Source organism: Saccostrea echinata, unplaced genomic scaffold, assembly GCF_033153115.1.
Source record: "Saccostrea echinata isolate AGI-Se365-2 ecotype Australia unplaced genomic scaffold, CSIRO_AGI_Sech_v1 ptg000025l, whole genome shotgun sequence".
Classification (NCBI taxonomy): Eukaryota; Metazoa; Mollusca; class Bivalvia; order Ostreida; family Ostreidae; genus Saccostrea; species Saccostrea echinata.
Window position 1 is genome coordinate 25,849,727 of NW_026889774.1, and position 25,243 is coordinate 25,874,969.

At 31.5% G+C, this 25,243-nt stretch overlaps 1 protein-coding gene and 2 long non-coding RNA genes across 3 annotated transcripts in view; 2 read left to right on the top strand and 1 right to left on the bottom strand.

The window, feature by feature from the left end:
• Nucleotides 1–25,243, bottom strand: part of LOC133192267 (alpha-1A adrenergic receptor-like) — a 145,239-nt gene that overhangs the window by 91,464 nt on the left and 28,532 nt on the right. The window lies entirely within an intron of this gene.
• LOC133192778 (uncharacterized) lies at nt 11,090–13,925 on the top strand. The gene is made up of 3 exons (XR_009721870.1): nt 11,090–11,176; nt 12,583–12,714; nt 13,841–13,925. It is a non-coding gene; the product is annotated as an uncharacterized LOC133192778 (long non-coding RNA).
• Nucleotides 23,604–24,753, top strand: LOC133192779 (uncharacterized). The gene is made up of 3 exons (XR_009721871.1): nt 23,604–23,658; nt 24,308–24,442; nt 24,635–24,753. It is a non-coding gene; the product is annotated as an uncharacterized LOC133192779 (long non-coding RNA).

Below are 25,243 nucleotides of genomic sequence, written 5' to 3' on the forward strand. Positions count from 1 at the left end.
CGCAAATAATGGGTAAGCAAGGAGGCTGATGCAGACCTAATATAATACTTGAATTTTGGCTTAATTTTTATTTCCAGTTATAGGAATATTTTTGTCATTAAACAGAAAGTTAGACTGTAAGTATGGGTACAAAAATGCGCATTGTCAAAAATGCTTCTGTTTTTGGCATTTGCAACAAAATGAAATTAATAGATAACATTTATCATCAACTTCCCCCCCCCCCCCCCTTTTCAACCAAATTTCTATCCTTAAAAAAAATGATGTGTAGCCTACAGCCTTTTTGCCTATATGGAATATACACCACAAAATATTTCCACACATCCTGCACCCAAACCCCACTTCTAACCCGATCAAAAATATTAATCTGGTCCCTTTGATTTTTTTAGCAGTTTGTAGCCCTTAATTCCTCTTTATTTTTGAAGATATTTCAAAATTGTTGCTATATTGGGCTTGTCCAAATCAACTTTATGTTTTATGTACAAGAAATCTAAGGGGGATGCTGTCAGATACATAAATTTGTATGTACATATATGCATGTATGTATCCACCGCCATAGACATCAGAGATGTGGTATCGTGGTTGGAGGGGGGGGGGGGGGCTCCTCCCCTCCCCCAATTAATCTTTTACTATTAAAATTGTTCAGGAAAGGCTGGTTGGATTAGGCTGTGAAAAAAGTTTGAACCTAGAAACACCTTACTCCCATTTCCAACCCAACCCTACCCCACATATAATAGGAAATTAGAGTTAGTATTTCAGGTAAATTATCGAATATTTAATTTATCTCCGCAAGAACGATACCACCAGCCTAATATTATGCTATTCAGTATATATTTATGAATAAGCAGAGATTACAATTATTTTGTTCAAGTACATGTAATCAATTGTTAGGAACAAGTAAATTGTAAGAACTTGTTTCCGATCCATTTGCTTATGTCAATAAAATATGTTCAAAACAAACAAACGATCTGTTGAAACCACGCTGTTGGTAAACTACAATTCGAATTTCCTCCATGCTAATAAGTATACGTAAGTCTTTATCAATTAATAAATACCAGACGTTAACCGCAAGATATTGGGTGCATAATATATAGTCAATATATCATGAATAAGTATTTTTAAAAAATCATAATTTGTTATTACTTACCAAAATTTTGTCTGACTCCTATTTCTCCGAAGGTCGTAAAGGATACCGAGGATTTCCGAAAATTTTCGGAAGGCATTGCGCACGAAAACCTTGAAGTTGATGAACACGAAACTCTAAAGCTCATTTTCTCGTAAAAAGTTTTATTCTATTTAGCAAATTGTACATACCCAAAATTAGTGGGAGAACAATATCTAAAACTAAATACTAGGAGAAATAAGACATATATAGCAGATCTTATTTAATTTTGCAAGTTTTAGCTGGTCTACATAATGACGATATATAATAATACCAATATATACGTTGCTTGAAATTTAAATTTAAAAATTTCTATAATCATAAAATTTTGGCATATTTTTTGTATTTAAGGGACAAAAATATACTAAACTAAAATTAACTATTGTCAATTTAATATTAAAAAGTCATTAATTTTCTGTTCAGAGAGGGTCAAAATGTTAAGGCGACCGGTTTTGGTCCACTTATTCTACGAGGCTACTTAATGCCAATATATAAATATGAGCGGTCTCCTAAATGGCACAACCATATATATATATATATATATATATATTCCTACTGTCATACAACAAATCACACACGAATTAAATTCTTGATTTAATTTAATAACACGTAATTAGAAAAGTCATCCTAGTTCTCTATGGTTCATCAGATTAAACAAACAGCTTGCTATATGGTCCTGCAAATGAAACGTAAAATCTGATATGGTTATTGATTTTCCCAGAATGTTACTTACGCTTAAAGTATCTTTACCTTTGATGACAAATTTAACCCCAAGATTGAAAGGGTAATGCCATGTATATATGATGTTTTTGACGTCAGAATATGAACCCGGTCGTTGTTCTTGCGGATATATTGTCTTTACACAGGTATATCATTCTATATCGGAGGTTATTTGATAAAATAAAGAATACCTTTGCAAAATGATTGTTCTATGAAAGAAACAGAATTTTTGAAATGTCGAGGTTTTCTGAATTGTGAAAAATTATTAATTGGAATATTTGAATTGACCATAGACTTGAACATGTACCATTGCCCAAAAAACTAATTACGGTGAAATCACTAATTTTTGTGGTGCTTTAAATTTCGTTATTTATGTGGTATCAAGAGACTAATAAATTGATGACCACTTTAAAATGTTAAGTACAGTTCTTTGTAAAAATCATGCAAAATAGGCATGTAGGTGATATATGAGGGTTCTCAGAATTTGATGATTTTTCCACATATAGTTTTCTTTTGCCCTATGAACCATGTATGCAAAAGAAAAAATGTTTTGATTCACGGTTACCATGGAAACATGGGTAAAGAATTTTCCCTAGCAACCAGCCAATTTTCAGCTTCGATGGACTAAAAAATCTCTTATCTTTCAGGCTCAAATTAAATGTGAATACTAAAAAAATTTCCTTTTCATTGCTGTTATTCTCAAGATAATGATCTTAACAGTTTTCACAATTAAAAATATAGAAATAAGATTTAAAGATATATCTGTGATAGATGTGGGAATATATGCATGTTTTTCCTTTTTTGCTGATTTTGGACTTATTCAATGTCTAATTACTCCAGTGATGGACCTCATACAGACATCCTGTGTACATAACATAAAAGCAGAGGATTTTGTCTTTTAGAATTTGAATTCAGAAGCGTATAATTTTTAAACATTCCCCTCCGTTGCCTAGCAACAAAAATGGATATTTTGATGAATAAAAAGAGAAAAAATGTAAAATGCTTAAGTCATAAATCACATAACTTGTTATCTTTGAATACTCAAAACAAGTTTTACAATAAATTGAAATTTTTGAGACCTCTCTGCAAATTATGGAATGTTTTACAATTTGTAATCTCCATGGTAACAGCAATTTCCCCTTAGCAACACATCATAGAATAATGATTTTAGCATGTTCACGTACCTGTTGTTAAGGATTCTTCAAAGCATGCCGTAAAATTGTGATTAGGCAAATTTTACAATGCAATTAGTATCTTATAAAATTATATTTTCACTTGATTTTCCTATGGCAACGATTCTGAGCACATAGCAACCAATGTATCCTTTGTAGAGTTAAGAGTCATTCTCTGTAGGAATTTCAATTGTTTTGATACTCAGAATCAAGATTACAGAACATTGTTATGTAAAATCATTGCTGGTACAAAATAAATATATACATTTGCAATCAAGATTCAAAAATTCAAACTAAGAATGTTACCATTGTAACGGGTATAAACATTTTTAGCTCACCTGACCCGAAGGCTCAATTGAGCTTTTCTGATCGAAATTTGTCCGTTGTCTGTCGTCGTTGTCGTTGTAAACTTTTCACAATTTCATCTTCTTCTCCAGAAATACTGGACCAATTTCAACCAAACTTGGCACAGAGTATCCTTGAGTGAAGGGATTCCAGTTTGTTCAAATGGAGGGACATGCTCTCTTCCAAGGGGAAATAATTACAAATTAGTGAAAAATTAATGGCATCTTTTAAAAATCTTCTCAAGAACCACTGGGAAAGGAAAGATGAATCTCATGTGGAATCATTCTCAGGTAGTGTAGTTTCAAGATTGTTAAAATCATGACCCCGAGGGTAGGATGGGGCCACAATGGACGATCAAACTTTTACATAGAAATATATATAGGAAAAGTCTTCTCAAGAACAGGAAAGCCATGATTGGTTATGAACTATTAGGAAGCATTCTAAAGTAGTGAAGATTCATATTTGATAAAAATCATGACCCACTGGGGATATGTAGGGATCACAATTGATTATTAAAGTTATGCATAGGGATACATAGGACATTTTTTTTTAAATCTTGTTCTCAAGAAGAGCAAAGCTATGATTAGTCATATTTATACGGAAGCATCCTCAGATAGTGTAGATTCAGATTTGTTCAAATCATGATCCCCGGGGGAAGGGTGGGACCATAATGAAAGTTCAAACTTGTAGTGAAAAAAGTCACAATTAGTCAAAGAGATATGAAAGCATCTTTAGTTAGTGTAGATTCAGTTTTGTTCAAATTATAACCCCCCTCTTTTTAGGGGTAGGTTGGGACCACTTATGCATTAAAGCTTTTCAATACTTAACTGATTCTTGCTTTTTTTCCTAGCAACAGTGCTCAGGTGAGCGATGTGGCCCATGGACCTCTTGTTGTTTATATCATTTCAGTTTTATTTCTTCATTTTCATTCAGAGCTCATTGATCTTTCTAAATTAAAAAAAAAAGAAGAAATATACAAGCATGCGTTTTCAAGTTTTGAAAAAAAAATATAAATGCACTTCGTTAATTATTATTTCATGAAAGAAATGAATTCATTTTTTTTAATTAAAGTATTTTATAAAATGAAAGTTCGCATTTTGGCATAGTAAATATTCCGCACTTTTTCCTATGCCTGTACCGGAAATTGAATCTTATGTGGGATTTCCGTGGGGGGAAATCCTACTCTCTAGAGTCATTTTTCCGTGGGGGAAATCCTACTCTAGAGTCTATTTTCCGTGGGGGAAATCCTACTCTTGAGTCAGTTTTCCGGGGGGGGGGGGGGGGGGGGGGGTTAGAGGGGAAATCCTACTCTACAAGACCGGTAGATAATGAGCTGATTTTTGGTATGTCTCTTGAAATTGTTGACTTACAAATCAGGTTTCGAGTTTCTTTGGTCCATTTTTTGCTTACCAGAGCAGATGGCTCAAGGTTCTGATCATATTTTGTCCGGCGTCCATCGATCTGTTCATCTGTCAGACTGCCGTCTGTCTGTCCGTCTGAAAACTTTTTCGACATCTTCTCAAGAACTACTGGGCAAATATCAACCAAATAGCAACAAAGTGTTCTTTATTTAAGGGAATTCAAGTTTGTCCAAATGAAGGGCCAAGCTATCTTCCAATGGGAGATAATTACGAATTTATTGAAAAATTATTGACATCTTTTAAAATCTTCTTCCGAAGAGCCAATGGGTCAGAAAATATTAATCATATATGGAAACATTTACAGATAGTGTAGATTCAAGTTTGTTAAAAAATGACTTCTGGAGGTAGGGGGTTTAAAGTTTGTTCGAATCATAACCCCCAAGGGAAAAGTGGGGCTACAATAGGCGATCAAAGTCTAACATAGAAATACACAGGATTTTCTTTTAATCTTCTTTTCAAGAACAGTATAGTCATTTATTTGGAAGCATTCTCAGGTAGCGTAGAGTCAAGTTTGTTCAAATCATGACCAGATGAGGGGTGGGGGGAAGTTTGGGCCACATTAGGCAATGAATTTTCTTACATAGGAATACATAAGTATATGGGAAATATCTTTAAAAATCTTCTTCTTAAGGACAGCAAATCCATTAATTATATTCATAATAATACAGAAGCTGCAGATTCAAGTTCGTTCAAATCATAACACCTAAGGGTTATTATGGAGCCACAACAATGAGTTATACAAAGTTATACAAAAAAAAAATACAGAAAAAGCATGCTTATAGATAAGGAGCTTATATATAAAATGACGCTTACAGCTAAGTGATCTGTGGGTTAAGAAAATATTTGGTACTGTACTTTATCAAATGAGTTGAAATGGTGTATATTCCCAATGTTTTCCGAGCGAATAAACACAACTTAAACGACGTGGATAAAGCAAATATCACGTCACACAATTATATATGTTTTATTAATTGCACAATTATACATATTTTAGTTATCTCATAAGATTTTCTTATTTCACAAAAAATTAAGATAATCCCTGTAAAATGATGTTAATCGATTTCTATCCAAATCGACGACGCGTAAATTGATGACGTCGCATTGTTAACGTTGAAATGTTGAAAGAAAGTCTTTTGTAAATCTATACAAAATATGAAATCTCGGAATTATATTTGCTGAGTCTTTTAAAAGATAAGTGACAATTTGTTGAAGATTCACTTTATACAAACTTTTGATTTTGAAGTTGCACACGTTTTGATATGTAAGAAAGTATTGATGAAAGTGGCTAGACTTTCCTGAATGGTAAAATGAATCATGCAATACGAACTTCACTGATAGGCCCAATGTTTCCTTTGAGAACGTGTTGATGGTGTGGGGAATGGGATTAACATTCATATTAACAGTAGTCAATTTAAAAAAAGTGAAATTTTGTTGAGGTAAAACGAGAGCTTTCTTGTTTTTAACAAAATGTTTGCTCATTATCATTTACGTTAAACGCAAGAACTTTCAAAAATAAAAGTTGAGAAAATTTTACGTCTTGAAGCATGGGATTGTGTCAAAACCGGAAGTGCTATTTATAAAGCATACGCATTCGGCAAGGATAAAACATAAGTTTATCTTATGGGTAGTATCCACCACAAGTTTGAGATTAAAGGTAATTTAGTTTAATCTTACACGTGTGGTGGATACTACCCATAAGATAAACTTATAATGTATTAAAATTGTCTATCCCTGGTACTTGGATATAAGCATGTTTTACTATATATAGAAAAGTTTAAAACAGCAAAGCCATGATTGGTCATTTTAATTCAGAAGCATCCTTAGTGGAAATTTTACGTTTGTCGAAATCAAATGTCCCCGGGCTGAGGGTGAGGACTACGATAGAAGATCAAATGTATAGGGAAAACCTTGTAAAGCTATGATTAGGTAAATAGATATGGAAACACCTTTAGATACATAGGCCTTTGTTTTGTCAAATAATTTTGGACCAATATTTCATTTAAAGTTTTCAATACTGAACTGTGTTTTGTTTTTCTTAAGCCCAAGTGCTAAGGTGAGCTATGTACCCAATGGACCTCTTGATACAAAAGTTATAGCCATTAGACTTAGTTTCTAATTGTCAAAACACGGCTATAATTATAGGCAATGCCTGCTGCCTAATATATTTATGTAGATCATATTAAAATATGCTCAAATGAAAAATGTCTAATAATTTACTTTTTCTAAATGTTTGGCTGTAGAGCTGATTGACTGACAAATCAATTCAAGTTTATTGCTGACTGACCCACTTTTATGAAAGTACTTGTATTAGTACCTTGAATGTAAAAAAAATCCTTTTATTCACTGCTCAGTTCAATAATAAAAATTTCAAATCTTTTTTTCTTTTTTCTTTTTTTTGCTATACCTACAGATAATTAGCTGAAGTTTATTATGTTTCTTTATATCAATGACCAATATTAGGTTTGATAATCATGAAAGATAGAAATGTATAGCCCTCAGATTTAGAAATTCACTTTTGTGATTTTGGTCTTTTGTTTGTCTCTTCATATTTCATTTTCTAGTTTCGCATTGATTGGACCATTTCAGTAAGTTCACCTGTACAGAAGTTTCAATGTAAAAGGTGAAGATGATCGATCTCATAAAATCAATAAACATTACAAATATGTGAAGAGGGCATAAAACACGGACCCCTGGAAATTTCAGAGGTTGGACCAGGTGCCTAGGAGGAGTAAGCATCCCCTGTTGACCGGTCACACCCGCTGTTAGCCCTATGTATTTATCAGGATGACGGAACTTTTCGTAGTCAATTCAGTATAAAAACAAAGGCCTAAGAATTGGTATGAAACAAGTCATCCAAATACGACCCAATGATAGGTTATATTTGCTAACAAGGTCATTATAACAACGATAAAATTTACGAAATATCAAATTTAAATGAGGTTTTTGAAATCCCTGTAACATCAACTTATCAGTGAGTAGCATGCCTCGCTTTAAAACTGATCGTACTCAGAGCAAGCTCTTGAGTACCAAAAAAAACACCATAAGCAAGTGATACTGGAACATTACTACAAAAATAAGGAAAGATGACAAAGTGAGCTTTTCTGATCATCTGTCTTCTGTCTATCTGTCCGTCTGCCCGTTGTTCATTTCTTATTTTTTCAACTTTTTTTCTACAAAACCTGTTGGTCAAATTCAACCAAACTGTCGCAAACTAGTGTATTCTAACAAAACATATATTTTTAAGGGAGAGAAGAATGAAATCGAAAATGATTCCCCGTCATCACAATTAAGGTTAAAATGTATAATTTTTAATAGCAACGTCTAGATGATTGACAGATTTTTCAATATTGGTCACATTGTACGAATGCAACATAGGTTTTATGATTTAAAGTAAAATTTAACGAATCAAATGGCGCATTACAGGCAGAAGTTATATATGCAAAAATATTAACACCAGATTCCCTTCTTAGTTTTGATTTTAAGACTTGATTGCAGAATTTATAACGTTTATATATATTTTCTACCAGCAATCATTTTAATTGTCAATGTTCCGTAATCTTGATTCTGTGTAACAAAACTGTTGAAGTGCTTAAGAGTATGACTCTCAACTCTTCATACATTACATTGGTTGTTATTTTCACAAAATCGTTGCCATGGGTTAATCAAGTAAAAAATAAAACCTTAATAAGATGCTAATTGCTTTGTAAAATTTGTCTAATCACAGCATGCTTTGGAGAATCCTTAATAAAATCCCCCCCCCCCCCCCGGAAAACTGACTCTAGAGTGGGATTTGCCCCACAGAAATCCCACATCAGATTCAATTTTCTGGTACAAGAATAGCAAAAATGTACGGAAAATTTAAATGCGAAAATTCATTTTATAAGATACTTTAAATTAAAAAAAAATGAATTTATTTCATTCATGAAATAAAAATTAAAGAAGTGCATTAATATTTTTTTTCAAAACATAAAAAACCGTGCTTGTATATTTCTTTTTTAAAAAAATAAATTAAGAAAGCTCTGAATGAAAATGAAGAAATAAAGCTGAAATAATATAAACATTATTGTTTATACCCGTTACCATGGTAACATTCTTAGTTTGAATTTTTAAATCTTGATTGCAAATGCATATATTTATGTATATTTTGTACCAGCAATGATTTTACATAACAATGTTCTGTAATCTTGATTCTGAGTATCAAAACAATTGAAATTCCTACAGAGAATGACTCTTAACTCTACATAGGTTACATTGGTTGCTATGTGCTCAGAATCGTTGCCATGGGAAAATCAAGTGAAAATAAATTTTGTAAGATACTAATTGCATTGTAAAATTTGCCTAATCACAATTTTACGGCATGCTTTGAAGAATCCTTAACAACAGGTACGTGAACATGCTAAAATCATTATTCTATGATGTGTTGCAAAGGGGAAATTGCTGTTACCATGGAGATTACAAAATGTAAAACATTCCATAGTTTGCAGAGAGGTTTCAAAAATTTCAATTTATTGTAAAACTTGTTTTGAGTATTCAAAGATAACAAGTTATGTGATTTATGACTTTAGCATTTTACATTTTTTTTATTCATCAAAACATCCATTTTTGTTGCTAGGCAACGGACAGGAATGTTTAAAAATTATACGCTTCTGAATTCAAATTCTAAAAGACAAAATCTTCTGCTTTTATGTTATATACACAGGATGTCTGTATGAGGTCCATCACTGGAGTAATTAGACATTGAATAAGTCCAAAATCAAGGAAAATGCTGAGTCAGCAAAAAAGGGAAACATGCATATATTCCCACATCTATCACAGATATATCTTTAAATCTTATTTCTATATTTTTGATTGTGAAAACTGTTAAGGTCATTAACTTGAGAATAACAGCAATGAAAAGAAATTTTTTTAGTATTCACATTTAATTTGAGCCTGAAAGATAAGAGATTTTTTAGTCCATCGAAGCTGAAAATTGGCTGGTTGCTAAGGAAAAATCTTTACCCATGTTTCCATGGTAACCGTGAATCAAAACATTTTTCCTTCTACATACATGGTTCTTAGGGCAAAAGAAAACTATGTGTCGAAAATCATCAAATTCTGAGAACCCTCATATATCACCCTTTGCATGATTTTTACACAGAACTGTACTAATACATAACATCTTTACACTTCTTCAGTCACGAAGTCTAATCCCTATGAACCAGTCAATTTCTTATAAAACCACAAAAATTTTACCCAACAAAAATATGTGATATAACAGTATAAAAGATCGCAATGTAATGAGTAAAAGACAACACTTCAGGTCTACATTAGATATCATCATAGAGCTAAAAAAAAAAAATGAATTTCCATTTCAGATTTCCATTAAAACATTTTTAAAACATTTGCTTAATTTTTTTAAAGAAGAACAATCTGATTTTTAACATTCTGTTTTTATTATATAATAGAGATATTTAATTTTCACGAAAGAATAATGGAATGTCTTAAGCTATATTTGATGTATGAGAATACTTATTGTGATAAGGGTTATATAGTTTTTTTTTTTTTAGAAAGAGCAAATATTTGGCATACACAATACACAGATTTCATGGGAGAAAGATAAATTAGTTTACAAAGTATTATTTGTTTAATTAAGTCATTAGTTCAAAATCAAAATATGGATTGGGAATAGTCACCACACTGCTTACAGAAATTAATAGAACTGTTTACTTTTAATTCGTAAGAGTTTAATTTTTCGCGTAATGACTCGACACCGTATATTTCCATTTTCATGCCTTATTCTAATAGTAAAGATTATTTAGAATAGAAAATCAAAATAAGTCTCGCTTATAAATAACAAAGAACAATCTATCGAAAATAGAGTGTTGTGAACGTTGGTGGTTTACAGTATAAGGAGAAAAGATGTCACGTTTGTGTATTCATGAAATAATCCTTAAATCTTTTTCTACTAATATACTTATGTAATGCATGTTGTTTCGATATTTGCGTACCTATTTTATCAAATAAAATTCTCTTTTAAAAAAATAGCTGTCACCACACCTTATGAATATCCTTAACATATTTATGAAACCCATGCACAATATACCACATGTTATTATATAAAATGTTTATTATTTTTAGCCTGTATGAACGTGACATAAAGCACTGAAAGTTATGCAATGGTCTTTTTTCTAGAGTAAACAAGGAACTTGTCCTAAGAGAAATCTGCAATGTAATTCTGTCTAAACTGAATGATTTATTAATTTACTTAAAAGACAAATGAATAAAAGGTCCAGACGACCTGTATTCCTGTGGCGTATTTAAAATGACGATTAAGATGATATTCTTTATCGTATTTCTTTTCTTAGTGGTCAGTTCTGATGGTGAGTAAAAATTTTGTCCTATCAGTATTTTTTTTTTTTAATTTTAGTTAAGTAGTTAAAGTTGCCTTTTTGGTAAGTTCCTATGGTAGTATTAAGTCTTGTTTTACGCATACAGGTGAGTTATGATAAAAACAAAGACATCTTTAAGTTATTATTCAATTCTTACGGTACATTAAGAAGATAAAATTGATTGACTGGTCAGGTTTTAGAAAAATAATCGTCTTTTTTCGACCTGGTCATATGTGAAGGAAAGATATCAGCATTGTATCTGTCAATATTGTTAACATTTCTTTATGCCTTAAAATCTCTGTTATATTCTTTGAAAATTTTAAATCATTTAAAACGTTATCTTAAGACCATAGTATTATGATGTTCAATGGTACTTTTAAATGTGCAACAATACACAACTTTACGAAAATTTTCATTCCTTTTAAAAAGAAAAAAAAAACCCAGAAATTATGGCTAAATCTAGACGTGTTTAAATATGCTTTTTTTCCTTTTATGTATTTTTTTCTGGAAAACTAAACAACGTTAGACTCAATTCAAAAAGAAAAATATACTTGTATGAAACACTACATATGATAAGTAAATTAAGTCGTCTGGGTGTTAGAAAGATGGCAGTGTGTAATTATTTACCTGAAATATAAAGAAAGCAAACAGTGACCGAACTCAACATAAAAGAATATACACGTACATAAAAATGAAATCAGGGCTAACACGGACCTCTGAATACACAAGATGCTGGATAAAGTGCCTTGAAATGGAAGCGTCTTCTATTTATCTGTCACATCAGCAGTCAGCTTATTGTCTTGTAAGGGTGAACGGATAATCAGTAGACAAATCATTCATCATTCATCATCAGTCATCATTCGAACAAAAGACCAAAACGATAAAATTGTATTCCTTTGGCAAAGGAGATCATTATAACAACCAAAGGATGAACAAAATGTTGACTTTAAACGATCGTATTGGTATATGCCCTTGCGTTTCGATTCAATTTGAAGAAATTAACATCCCCTTCATATCCTTGGCAAAATTTAGAACATTGAATTTGTTTTGAAATCCATCAAATCTGTGTAAATGAACCTTTTTTTCTTTTTTTTTTCTTTTTTTTTTTTTGCAATGTCATCATTCAACTAAAGACCAAAAAGACAAATAGTATTCATTTGGCAAAGGAGATCTTTATAACAACCAGAGGTTGCACAAAATCTTGACTTTAAAAATTTTCTTGATGCATGTATATGCTGTAACGTGTCGAACAAACTTCGAAAAAAAAACATCTGAGTTCGCGTCGTCATCCTCTTCATATCCTTGACAAAATTTTGAACATTGAATTTGTTTGAAATCCATCCAATCTGTGTACATGACACATAAAATATGTTTCTTTTTTCAATTTTGCATTACAGGTCAGAGAGGTGACTGTCCAATGGGATTTTTTCAAGTGAGCAGGACGGCTTGTTATGAGCACAGCGCATGCCCTCCTCGATCATTTTGTTGGTTCACACCAACAAGAACATATGGGATATGTTGTCCATATTGTAAGTTGAACAAGGGGTTATAAAAAAGTGTGCGGACTGATGTGACAAAATTAATACTTCGAGGGATTTACTTATAATATTTACATGTATAAGGAAAAAAGAAATGGAAGAGTGTTCAACAATTTGGTTTGACAATTTGATATTTTGCAATTTTATCACATAATGCAAATAAAAAAAATTAAATAATCAGCCAGCGCTGTCGCCGTTAAGAACGAGCTATTGTTCGACAACGTCATTGTTTCCCAATGCCCCCTTTCTCTGCCTCAATACTCTTTTTTTATGAAAAACCATGATTTGAAAACTGGCTGATCTTGTTTATAGCTATGAGTTAAAAATTTCATGAACAGCTGATTTCAAAACTATATTGAAAATGGACCAATACTGAAGACAAAAATCCTCAGTTGACATTGCTTACTTACTCCACATGTTGGAGTTCACGCGAGCAACGTTACTTTGTGCCATTTAAAAGCAGGTATGTGAAATCTGGACTGATTTTGTCTCTTTCCGGTCTGTTCAAATATTTCCAAAGTCTATGTGAGTTTTCCAAGGTGGAACTGTACACTGGGGCAAAAAAAAAAAAAAAAAAAAAAAAAAAAAAAAAAAAAAAGATTCCCTTTTTCCGTTATCTTTCAACACTTTATTTAAAAAAAAATCTCTATTGCATTTATGTGACTCCTCACAGAACTGACAAAATAAGGTTAAAATTACGAAGTTTATGGAACAATTATTTATCATCATAATGATATCAAAGCATAATCATACTGAATCAAATTGAATATTTTGTGACAAATACTCATATATAACGATTTGTCTCCGTTAGGCTCAAGGTAAGAATACGTCATATTTTGAGGTTGCGCCTCGTGGTCATACATGTACATGCACGTACCATTGATTGCTGAAACCGACAATTTATATTTTAAAAAAATGCCTTATAATTTATTCTGTAGAGAAAAAAAATCATGCTGAATAAATGTGTTAAAATCATTGCTTTACATAATTATACAGTCCATGAGCTTTTTGATGTAAGGAACTAAATGTTTTATTTATTTATTATTATTATTATAGTCCTGCTCTGAGAAATATAGGTCTATATTTTATATTGATTAACTTTTTTTTCTATTAATAGGGTGGTAGTGACAACAATGGGCAAGCAGACGTCTTTTTGTGTAAAATGGAGTTTTACAAACACAAAATAAAGCTTTTAACTTCAAGATGTTATTTTTTATGTTTTTTTTAGGTTATGTGGTTTTAATTTGATGTTTGATACCAACTTGGAACGTTCTCTTATTAAAAGCACAAACATTTTTTTTTTAATTTCTTTTTTCTTAGAATAAAACAGTTCAAGAAATGCATGTACATGTAAGTCTCTATGAGAAAATGTGACGGAGTTCATTATTTGTCTATACTGCTCTGTTATGTCTAGATATCGTGCTGAAGCCCTCTGTGATGACTTATCTCTCCCGGAATTGCAGTCTTCAAGTATTTTTTTTTTCAATTTGTAAGGGTAAGCGGCAAGAATATTGAGTATGAATTTCTTCTTGTCATAAAATTGTAAAATACCGGTATGCTTTCCATAAATTTTTCCCACACGGAATCGATTAAATATCTTTGTAGATATCAAAACATCTAAGATAAATGGTAATTTACAACAACGATCAGGGTTTTTTTTTTAAATCAAATCAATTTATAATCTGAAACTTCATATGTACACTACATAAAGTATCATATCATGCACAGAAAATACTTTTTATCTACCAATTGAAAATCTTATTAGTACCCGAGAAGTGTTGTGTGTCAAAATCAATAAATCTAAGATTTAATAATTACGCCACAAAACATAACGGTTCAACACTGCATGGTGAAAAGGCCAAGAACTAATATAGCTTAATAAAGCATCTCCAATATAAAGATTTATTATCATTTATTTTGTCATCATGTCTACGGATTATTTTAGCGATTCAACATTCATTCCAGAAAATGCAGTAGAATGTTAGTTTTTATCATAAAATTGATAATTATTATTTGTATTATAGTAATTGCTTGAATTGATCCTGCTAACGAAATTATTTTTGCATAAACTTGTAATTTATTCTAAATAAACTATGTAATGTAGACGTACATTTTTCCATGGGGTCATAATTTCTTCGGAATCACACGTTCTGTTCAATCGAAGGTGATATAAGTAAGCGGATTTCTTGATAGTTATCTTTGCATTTTAAGTACGCTGTGACAAATTCCCACAGAAAGTGTGTGACCTCCTTCATAGGAAAATATAATCTCACGCAGAAAAAAGGTCTGCGTGGTCAGTATCTTTTATTTTTATGAGTGCGAAGCAAAAAAAAAAATCCTGTTTCACGAGTGAAAAAAATTTCATATCCCACTACAAAACATTGAATTTTCTGGATTTATATATATATATATATATATATATATATATATATATATATATATATATATATATATATATATATATATATATATATATATATATATATATATATTCCTTGATTTCTCGCCCCTATTTATTCTTTAAAAAGTTTCATAGGCTGTGACGTCAAGTTTGAGCTGTCATTCTTGAGGGAAACCATTTTTCATAATGTTTTCTTTTTGAAATGTCAAGCGGCCCTTTTAAGAATTGACGTCAGATTTGTTCTGTATCTGTGATCTGCATCACAAGAGATGGCAGTGTTAAGAATCGATCAAACGAGAGAGGAAAAACGTTTGAAATTAAACAGATACAAATTATTAATAGTAGCTAGTGAAATCAATAATTTTGAAGGGTTCGACTGTGCAAAATCTTTATAATTGTAGTCTAGACTCGATAGTCAAGATGTTGGAACACTTAAATTAACAGAATAGAACAGATAGAAATGCTGTGTCATAAACGTTAGGTTTTTGGTATATTAGGTCCTTTACCCATAGGTTGTTGACCAAAAAAATATGTTTATCCTATACTTTGAAGACATCCTTTGAGAAAAAAATAAATAAAGAAAAACCCCATTAATTCGTCTGAATGGTTTTTTTCATAACATATAGAAATTACATCTCCAGCCTGTTTTGTGCGGATATTGCACAGATGCTGTAACATACACAGTCAGATAACTTCGACACTATAGCTAATGAGACTTATGGAAATTGGTGAAATTTTACATGAAGTAATCTTTTAAACAATACAAATTGTGAATAGGACAAGATACACTGATTCCTTGAAACGTCAGACTTGGGATTACGTGCCTACATGGAGCAAGCATCCCCTGTCAACCTGAGACCTCCGTATTGATCAGGTAAGCAGAGTAATTCGCAGTCAAAATATCAGCACACTCCACTATTATAAGCATCAAAACAATGGCCAAAAAATTGGTACGAAACATTTTAGTCAAATTACGAGCTATATTGATCGGTAAGTTTGCAAAGGAAGTCATTATATAAATTTGCAAAATGCTAATTTTTAACAAAATAATTGAAATAATATAACATCAGACCTTTCGGTAGAGCGCTCGCTCCGTGATCGGGAGGTTGTCTTTTCAAATCTCGTCGGCGACTGACCTAAGTCGATAAAAAATGGGTAGCAACGGTTCCTGCGCCATGCGCTCGGCACTTTAGAGTGAAAGTTGCGGGTCCTTCGGATGAGACCTTAAAAACCGAGGCCCCGTGTCACGGCAGGCGTTGGCACGATAAAGATCCCTCACTGTTCAATGGCCCTGAGTGCCGAGTAAAGGTCAAAATTTGAAGCCCTTCACCAGTATATGGTTACGTCTCTATATGAGTGAAAAATTCTCGAATGGGACATAAAACAACATACAATCGATCAATCAATATAACATCAGGAAATATATGGAGATAAGAAACAGTATTTAAGGTCAAAAGTCCATGTAAACAATGCAAATCAGGAGCAGAGCAAACATTTAGTTTATTAAAAGCCCGTCACGGTTAAAAATTATTTTAAAGCATGCTCTTGTACATATGCAGATGGATCTTGATAAGAAGAGTAAAAAGTAGCGCCATTTTTCATATGGTTCAGTTAAGATGAGTTACCCCATTAATGTATAAAACCAGCATATTTGTTGCTTGAGTTCAATCACAAAGAAAAGGCCAGTTTAACCAGTTATGTTTCGCAGGAAAACATTGTCATAATTTCACCCTGATGTTGAGAAATTCTTTCTGAATACATGCATATGTACATGTACTTAATACAATAATTGATTGTTTTTTAGTATTTATTCGCCTTATCTGCCTGTTCTTCACGAAGCTTTATGGTAAATGTAGCTTCACGGCTATAGAAATGCGGAGAAAGTACATGTATTTCTTCAAAATGTCTTACAAATGTAAGCATATTTTGTACTTGCTTCATTTATTCATGTAATAATTTTGATAAGTTTCCATGATTAATTTGATATCTTCGTAATTTCTTTTGTTAGGTACTGTTTTTGTTTGTTTGTATTTGTTGTTCTTTTTTTTTTTTTTTTTTTTGGTTTTGGATTTGTTTCGGTTTTTTTAAGGCGAGAACAAAAAGCATCATTGCAACTGACTCAAACACTGTATAATCAGCACATAAATTAAAGAATACAATATACGTTTAATGGCCCTGTCTATAGACCTATTTATAACTTTTACTATGTTTCGTTTCAAATGAATGCTTTTATTCTTAAGGAAAAGGAAAGTTGCAAAATATAAAAGTTTTTTTTTCACTTTCAAAACAAATGTGGATACATTCAACATAGAATAAAAATGTGAGCACACCCTTTAATCCGGCTAAGAAAACATGTATTAGTAGCTTAAGTAACCGAGTTCTGGAAAAAAAGCTAGAAATATTGACTATTCTGGAAGAACTCTTAAATGAATGGGAATAATGAGGCAATTGATGACGTCTTTATTGAACTGGTAACCGAACTTACAGAGCTTAAAATAGATATGAAAACAATGGTATAACAAATGATGTGAAACATGTCAATGAAATATGGAGATAAGGAACAGTAATTAAGCTCAAAAGTCAATTGAAATAATACAAATCGGAAGCAGAGCAAACACGGACCTCTAAAAACATCAGAGGCGGGTTCAGGTGCAATAGTCATGAATTTCGCAAATATTGCACGTTTTTAAACTCAGATTAATTTTCTGTTTAGAAACCTTATAAGTTACTAATAAAGAAGTCTTTAAATAAAATATTTTATTCAAAGCAATGATCGCGGTGCCATCTTCTGAAAATTAAACATAACTGAACTGCAATAGCCTTTGGGATCTTACTGATAAATTATATGATAAAGTGTCCAATTAAGTTACTTTTTCGTTTGAATTATAATCAAAATTACTTACATTGACCGGGATTTTTCCATAATAGTGTGATCATCACTTATCTTTGACAAGAATCATTTAAATGCCGTGAATTAAATTTTAAAAATTAATTACAAAGACCATTTGCCGAAAATATTTTCACTGAAGTAAAGAAAACGTGATCACATGCAGGTAGTAAATACACAGTGATATATCAAATTGCAAAAACAAGGAAATGTTTTTCTGTTTGGATATAAACGAACGTTACTTTTGCTGTCGATCAAAAGAAATGGTATATAAAGGGCCCGGGACACTGTATGACCAGCAAGGTGCATATTTCAATATGCATACACATACTGTTCTTTTTATCTTTATTGTTTTATTAATTATAAGTGTCCTTGGTAAGAGAACATTTCTTTGTTCTGCATTTATTTCTCATAGGTGCCCTTGTTTCCTTTAAAACATCTCTTCTTGACAAGATCAATTTCAAGGTTTATCTCATTTTTCGAATCTTCAAATTCATTTTAGGGTTAGGGTTAGTGTTATTGTTCAAAGTCAGATATTGTTTTATGGAAAAAAAGATTTTTAAATATTAAATTGCAGTTTTAAATCAAAAGGAACCGAATGCTCTATGGAATAATAACCTATTTGTTTATTTTAAGCAGACAGTCCTTTTTAACCCTCTAAAGGTTTTTCTTTTTAGAACTTGTAGCTACTTTTATATACAAATAAACTTCCAAAATTATTTTTCTCTTTCACTTCTGAAGGCCAGCAAGGAGAATGTCCATTTGGACTTTATCCTGTAAGTTGGACAGCTTGTCAATATCACCATCAATGTCCAGGAAGATCATTTTGCTTGTTTGTCCCTTGGAGGTCATACGGCATTTGTTGTCCAAACAGTAAGTGAGCTTAATGTTAATGTGATAAATATAAATAATTTGAATATTTCATAATCCGCATTTTTCTCTATTTTCTCTCTATAAAAATGAATGCTTGTAAAACAACAAGCCTCAAATCCGAAAAGAAAGTACATATTTTATTTTTTTTTCAGTTTGGGACAAAATACGATCTCGCATTAATTTCTTCTAGGATGAACTAGCAGTGAAGTGATTCATATTGTAAAACGTTTGGAGAATAAAGAGGAAATCAATAATTAATTATCAAAGTGTTTAACTTTCAGTGAAACGTATTTAATCATATGTAATAAGGAATAACTTTTTAGAGAATAAAGATCAGTAAGATTGACTTGTGAAATTACATTTCCAGAAATCAAATAAAGCACTTGTCCTGTTAAAATCGTAGCACAGGAAATCTTTTTAGAAGTAAGCTGAAATTAAAAAAAATATATATTGCCTTTGGGATTTCATCTGATTTTTTAATCAATTTAGATATCGGGATTTCAGTACCTTTTTAAACAAGAAAACGTATTAGTCAGAGATGCAGCATCACAAATCTTATGTGATTAAAGGTAACGAAAACGATATTGATATAACACAAACATTTGTACATTTTGTTGTTATGTGTTGTTAAATATCAGTTATATGTAAATGCAATGAAAAGAAAATGAAACTTTTTTCTTTCTAAACTTCCTGAGTTCTTTGCGTTCTAGACATTTAAGTATAAATAATGCAACAGAAAGAATTTATAAACAATTTGCAAAATTCCATTTTAAAAACTTAATGTTGGAACTTATCTTTTACAAATAGATTGAGTGTCATACGCGATCACAGCTATGTTAAGACTTCTCGAAGCTTTAAAATGCGTTCAAATCATAATATTGTATTGCGAGGTCGGTTTTAATTTTGATTTGGATTCTAAATTAAAGTCTACATTTTGCATATTCTGTGATCGATACAATGACTATGATGTGTCAAACTCTGTGATGTCTTTTATTTCTAGTTCAATGTGATGTATCGAATCAGCTTAGGAATGGAATTGAATGTTCTTAATTGATAAACGGACGGCAATATATATTGATGTTAAAATGAAGGTCACAGAAAAAGACAAGGTCTTCCAACAATCTATTGGAATTTCTATGAGTACCAATCGTGCCACTTATAAGCAGACCTATCTTTGTATTCATATGAAGCAGAATTTGTTCAACATCTTATACTTGAAAAGAAGAAAACATGGCAGTGGCCTTCGACTCGACATTTAGATATATCGACGACGTATTGTCAATTAACAGTGGTTATTTCCATTCTTATTTCGATACGATCCCGGTGAGCTTGAAATAAATGATACCACAGAGTCTGACACATCTGTTTCATATTCAGATATTTTACTAGAAAAAGATATTAATGGTATTTTAAAAAAGCTTTATGATAAACTAATAACTTTAACTTATTTTAATAAATTCTCTTACCTATGTAGCAATATACAACATTTACCTTCATCACTTGCATACGGGGTTTATATCTCTCAGTTGACTCGATACGCATGCTCTACGTATGAACAATTTCTAAAACGAGGTAAATTATTGATAAACAAGTTGATGAAATAAGAAAATCAGCAGTCACGTTTAAAGTCGTCATTTCGTAAGTTCCATAGTCGATACAATGACCTTGTCAGCAAATACAATTTATCATGAAGTCAAATGCTGACTGACGTTTTCATACTAATTGTTAGGCCAGTATTTACACATTGAATTGTCGATGGATTTTTGCGTTATTTCCCGATCATGACAAGGAGCACACGGCGGGTGTGACCGGTCAGCAGGGGATGCTCACTCCTCCATGGCACCGGATTCCACCTCTGATGTTTTTGAGGTCCGTGTTTGCTCTGCTCCGAAATTTGTATTGTTTAATGGAATTTTGAATACTTTTCGTTATCTCCATATATTCCATTTCCATAGAAGACGCTTTGAAGAAATTCTACTTTATATACATAGAAATACAGTTTTTTAATAACAGGGAACAATTTGTACACATGGGAAATTCCAATAGATTGGTAAAAACATGGTCTCTGAAACCCACTTGGTTGACCAATGACAAGGTATACAAATTTAGTAGTAGAAGAATTTATCTATGATGTCAAGAAGTGTGACACGGATTTATCATGAGGAATCATTTTATAAATTGTTGAAAAGTTTTCAATATTTTTGTGCGAAAAAAAAGAATAAGGCTTGATAGAACGTATACCACAACCCGCTATGTCTCTTTGTAAGGCTTTTTGTGAAGTAAAGGAATTAAGTATGATAATTCAAATTCAATTAGGGTATCGGGAATATTAAATATATTTAAAACTGACATCTCCTTAGAAAGGGAACGATAAGTGTAAGTTGGATTACCACTTACAGAATTAAACCCAAGTTCCTCTTAAATGCTATATTGTAATCATGAGCTTTCTAAACAAAGACTATGTTGTTCCCTGCTTTATCAAATGCGGACTGTAAATATTCGTGTGTGTAATCTATCTACATTTTTTTTACTTCTGAATTCTTGCATATAGGATATAATGTTTTCATATCACAACTAAACTGATTATTGCGAGATTTGAACATGAAATATGAAGATAACAAACACGATTTAAGTTCAAAAGTCTATTGAAACAATTCAGATACAGGAGCAGAGCAAGCAGGGACCTGTGATTAACTTGAGAATTGGAATCAGGTGCCAAGTAGGAATAAGTATTTCCTGTCGATCGGTCACACCCGCCGTATGCTCCTATATTACACATATCATTCTTATAGATTTTGAGAAGGTCTTCTTATATTTAACAATTAGATAATATTGATGGAAATTTGTCGTCAGTTGAAAGATCGGTGTCCCTTGGATGTTGACCCTATTGAAATAAGTGATATAAGGTTATCATTGTTAAATAAATTAAATAAATTTATGTCACCAGAACTGAGTAAATATGACCAGCAGGGCTATATCTGTAGGGAGAAGACGAGCATTTACACGTCGAAAAATTATGTTTCAAATGTTTGATACCTTAGCACTGTAAAGTTTGAAAGCAATGGTCGATAAAAAATGTATAAGTAGTACATGGTGTAGACTTCATCTTGAAATGGAGAAATACAAGATTGGACGCTTTTGTGAATAAGAATATTGCTTAATGTAAAAATACAGATTTTTTACAAAACAAAATATGGCAAAGTGGCCCATTTATCCTAGAATATACACGTTCATTACATATCTTTTCTTTCTTTCCGATGAATATTCGAGTCCAGTGGATCACGGGTCATATTATAGACAAAATCTACATGCTAAAACTGGTTTTGATTTTTGTGATTTAATGGTGAACTTGTCATTCTCAATGATAAAAGATAATTTTAAAAAAAAAAAAAAAAATCCATATGCCTTTGAACTCGAAATGAAAGACACCACAATGTCTGACATATATGTTTCTTATTTTGATTTTTACTTAAGACAGGTTTTAATAATAAATGAAAAAGTGTGAAGACATGGACAGTGAACTTATAACAAAACTTTATAAACGTGATAAATTAAACTTTTATCTCCTGAACTTCCCAGATTTGTGTAGTAATATACCATTATCAGTTTATGTCTCCCAGTTGATTCGATAGGCAAAAACATGCTCTACTTCCAAACAATTTCTTAAACGAGACAAGCTATTGACAAATAAGTTGATGGTATAAGGATACAACAGTCTCATCTAAAATCAACTTTTCGCCAATACCATGATCGATACTATGGTCGATACAATGACTTTGTTAGCAAATACAATCTATTGTGATTGATTGATTGTATGTAGTTTTAATTTACGTTCCATTCGAGAATAATCTATAGTGAAGTCTAATTTTGATTGATTTTTCATAAAAGAAATTTCCGTTTGCCCGATTATGACAAGAGCATACCACAGTGGGTGTGACCGTTAGCCAGGGGATTCTAACGTCTTTATGGCATCTGATCCCACCTCTGATGTTTTTAGAGGTCCTTATTTGCTTTTCCCAGTTTGTTTTGTTTCAAGACTTCTGATCTTCGTAACTGTTCCTTATCTTCATGTGTCATTTCAGACAAAATTCCATTAACTGATAAATTGTATTTCCAAACAATATATTTAAATGACAAAAATATTCCAAAATTGAAAACGAAAAACTCAGATAAACTTCTTTCTTATTTTTTTTTTAATACAATTTAAAATTGCATTATACATATGTACTCTGATACATGTATAAAGTAATGGTCACAATATCATATTCATAAAGCTGCTTTTGGTTTCCAAACAGGATTTTTTTTTACCACAATATTTCATGGCAAACCGATTATCAAATAAATTAAATCATTTTTAAATTGTTATTATCGTGATTTGGTGGGGTGTTTGTGTCTTGTTTCACATAAAAATTGGAACTTACTTCTATAAATATCATGTGGGCATCATAAATATTATTCCTCTTCATAAACAGTCATTTAAATGATGTGAATAGAATAAAAATTAATAACATTGACCAATTGCTGACATTTTTTTCTGAAGAAAAACAAAACGTGATCATGTGCAGGGAGTTAATACATAGTGACTTAGCAAATTGTAAACTTAAGGAAATAATTATGTCTTGATTTAAACGAAGATTAATTATTTAATATTTTACTGTCTATCAAAAGGAATGGTATATAAATGGAACACTGCATGACAAGTAATGTGTACATTTCAAGATGCATAAGAATATCATCCTTTTTAGCTTTCTTGTCTTGTTGGCCGGCGCCCTTGGTAAGTTTAGTTCTACATATAATTTTCACAAAGTTTTATGAAGTGTTCGATCTATAATCGCATGATAATCTTTAACTTTAGAGATTTTAAAAAAAAATTTTAATAAAAGGTTCTTTATTTGAATTTCTACATTAAAAACAAAACAACCAATTGATATATGTAAGAACGCTTCGTCAATAGTCTCATTTGAAATTTTCTTTTCGCAAGTTTAATGGTCGATACAATGAACTTGACAGGACATACAACCTACCATTGAGTCAAATGCTGACTGACGTTTTTCATACTAATTGTTAGGCCACTATTTATACACAGAACTGTCTAAAGATTTTTCCGGTTTTTTTCCCTGATCATGACAAGGAACACACGGCGGGTGTGACCGGTCGGCAGGGGATGCTCACTCCTCCATGGCACCTCATCCCACCTCTAAATTTTTCTGCTCCAAATTTGTATCGTTTCATTGAACTTTCGGAATTGAACACTGTTCGTTATCTTTATATTTCATTCAAACTATTTCTGAAATAGGAAGTCTTATCAATTTAAAACTGTTTTTTCATTTTATTTTACTTTCTATTGTTTTGTTTTGTTTTTTCAATAATAAAAAAAATTCCTTATATATTGTGATCATTTTCTCTTGCTTTCCTTTTTAAAGGCCAACTAGGAGAATGTCCATATGGACTTCATCCTGTTAGTTACACAGCCTGTCAATATCACCACCATTGTCCAGAGAGATCATTTTGCTGCTTCAGCCGCCCTTGGAGGCCCTACGGTGTGTGCTGTCCCTACGGTTAGTAAAATTACAGTATTGTAAACAGATAAGCTTACTAATAAGTAAATAGATTAAAAGGAATAATTTTAGAATTTTGACTGTATAACTTTTTTCTATATGTTTATTTCAACTAAAAAAAAGATTTATTTAATGTAAAGGGCCTCAACAATGAAAAACAGTAGATATTTTTTCTTCTTTTCTTTATTGTAGTTTGGAACAGAGAGTGATTTATATCCCAATCATCGAGAATGAGCATGCAGCAAAATGTTAATTAAACGTTTATGAAATGTTAATTAAACGTTTAGGAAATAAAAATAACATCAACAATTTGTTAAAGTGCTCATTTTTTAAGTGATTCATTAATTAAGCTTAATTTTGTAGTTTTACGTCCTTTGCACGATTATTAATTCACTCATATATGACCTCATCGGATATCGGTAACGGGCTTCAAATTAAAAAAATCTAATAATGCAAATGGGTAAATTTTTTCTTGTAATTGAAATGAACTATGAGGAAAAGAATCAGTAACTAAGCTCAAAAGTCTATTGGAACAATATGAATTGATTTTTTTTAAAATTCTGTTCTGTTTTTTTTTAACTACCGGCAAATGGAAAAAATCCGTTAAAAAAATCAGTATAAAGATAATGGCTTAAAAATATGTATGAAAAACTTCAGTCAATATTCCATGTAACAATAGATTGTATTTGCTGACATGGTCATTGTATCGACCATAGAATTTGCAAAATGTTGACTTTCAAAGGGACTATTAAAAATTGATAAACATATATGTATATAATTTACTTTTAAATATGAAGAGAA